This window comes from Nicotiana attenuata, unplaced genomic scaffold, assembly GCF_001879085.1.
Source record: "Nicotiana attenuata strain UT unplaced genomic scaffold, NIATTr2, whole genome shotgun sequence".
In the NCBI taxonomy this organism is placed as follows: Eukaryota; Viridiplantae; Streptophyta; class Magnoliopsida; order Solanales; family Solanaceae; genus Nicotiana; species Nicotiana attenuata.
Window position 1 is genome coordinate 142,414 of NW_017670803.1, and position 2,637 is coordinate 145,050.

The following is a 2,637-nucleotide window of genomic DNA, read 5'->3' on the forward strand; positions in this document are numbered from 1 at the left end:
CAAATTCAAGCGGTAAAATAAAATCTTACATAAAGTATATAAATTATTTATAAGGTAGGGAAAAACTTAAATAATTAGTAAAAAAATATTTTAATAACAAAATAATATAGTGAAGCATGAGCCAAGTGGCAAGCTAAAAAGAAGCCACTTGGCAATTTTAAGACAACATTAAAAATTTGAATTATAAATGGAAACATAATTAATGTAAGTAGTTTAATAAATCTTATACTCAATCTAAATAAATCTTTAGACAAATCTAATCTATATATCTACATTTATATTTATATTTATATGTATATTTGTAGATATATCTCTATTTATATCTATATTGATCCACCCATAGATATTTTTTCTATGTTAGCTAGAAATGTGGAGGTAAAAAATTAACTAAAAATTATAATAGAAAAAAATATAAAAAAATATAGAAAGACGCAGATTTAGAAAACCTGTGACTATTTATACTTTGAAGTAAGTTAAAATAATTTTAAAATTTACTTAAGATATTAAAGATTTATTAAGTTTAAAAACTAAATAAATTCAAGCGGCAAAATAAGATCTTACATAAAGTATATAAATTATTTATAAGGTAAGAAAAAACATAAATAATTAGTAAAAAATATTTTAATAACAAGAATAATAATGTCATATTAATATTGATAAATCGGGCAAACGAATATTTTATACGTAAATATTACTACAACATTCAGATATAATGGGTTCAAACAATTAAGAAAATATCTTTTTGTGATTAATATTTGAATTGAGTGTAGTTAGTTTAAGTTTGAAAGCATAACATAATTTTTTGAAAATGTAGTCAAATTTAAAAAATAGAATAATAAAACTTATTTGAATTTGAGAAAGTTTTTAAATTTTTATCTATGTTATATTTGAAAGAGAGTGGTATAAATAGATATTAAATACAAACAAGCTAATAAAAATCCACATGACAATGTAACAATATTAAGTATTGAATAATATAATATAAAAAAAATCGATAATTTTTTTTTTCTTTAGATTTTTTTATCATAGAAAAAAACGGTAAAACTTATTTGAATTTGAGATGAGAAAGTTTTTTATATTATGATAAGAAAAGTCATAATATGAATAGGTCCACGAAACTCAAGTCTAATAGATAAAATCAAAAACTAAAAATATTGAATAATAGAAATAAATTAGAGATAATGTGAGGATATTTATAAATCATAAGCTTAGAAAATAAAATAAATTAAATGTCACGACCCGGATTTTCCACCCTCGGGAGTCGTGATGGCGCCTACTAATAGGAGCTAGGCAAGCCAATTAGTTTAATATTTCTCTCAACATCATTATCAGTGTAAAGAAGAACGAGGCAATTAATATAAAAGCGGAAGTCTCGAAACATAAATAACAGAAATCAAGTGCGGAATTTCAAATACACCTCTACCCAGATCTGGTGTCACTAACTCAATAACATCCTACGAACTTACTCGAGCGATCAAATCGCCAAAATAACATCAAAAACCATCGAATCAAGCCTCAAGATCATCATTTTCATTTCAAACTTCATAACTTAAAATTTTAGATATTTAGGTCTGAAACATGTCAAATGACATCCGATTTCGACCAAACTTTACAGAAAGCACTTAACACATATTTAAGACTTGTACCGGACGTCGGAACCAAAATACGAGCCCAATACCATAGTCTTTTAATCAATTTTCAATTCCATTTTCCTTAATAATTTCAGAAAAATAATTTCACAGAAAAATTTATTTCTCGGGCTCTCGACCTCGAAATTCGACTCCGGGCATATGCCCGAGTCTCATATTTTTCTACGGACCCTCCGGGACCGCCTAATCACGGGTCCGGGTCAGTTTACCAAAAATGTTGACCAAAGTCAACTTTAGCGATATTAATATCAAAATTCTTCAAATTTTTCACAAAGTTCACATATTTCAACATAAAAGCTTTCCGGTTTCGCGCCCGGACTGCGCACGCAAATCGAGGCAACCCAAAAGCGAGGTTTTCAAGGCCTCGGAAGCACGGAAAAGAGAGAAATCCGGTAATGACCCTTTGGGTCGTCACATTCTCCACCTCTAAAACAACCGTTCGTCCTCGAACGGACAAAAGAAAGAAGTACCTGAGTCGGGAAATAGATGAGGATAACGGCTCCGCATATCATACTCGGACTCCCAGGTCGATGCCTCAGGAGGCTGACCTCTCCACTGGACACGCACTGAAGGAAAACTCTTCGACCTCAACTGTCGAACCTGCCGGTCTAGAATAGCTACCGGCTCCTCCTCGTAAGACAGATCCTTGTCCAACTGGACAGTGCTGAAATCTAACACGTGGGCTGGATCGCCGTGATACCTCCGAAGCATGGACACATGAAACACTGGATGCACGGCTGACAAGCTGGGCGGCAAGGCAAGTCTGTAAGCCACCTCCCCCACACGATCAAGAATCTCAAATGGGCCAATGAACCTAGGGCTAAGCTTGCCCTTCTTCCCAAATCTCATCACGCCCTTCATAGGCGACACTCGGAGCAAGACCCGCTCACCAACCATGAAAGCTACATCTCGAACCTTACGATCCGCATAACTCTTTTGCCGAGACTGAGCCGAACGAAGCCTGTCCTGAATGATCTTGACCTTATCC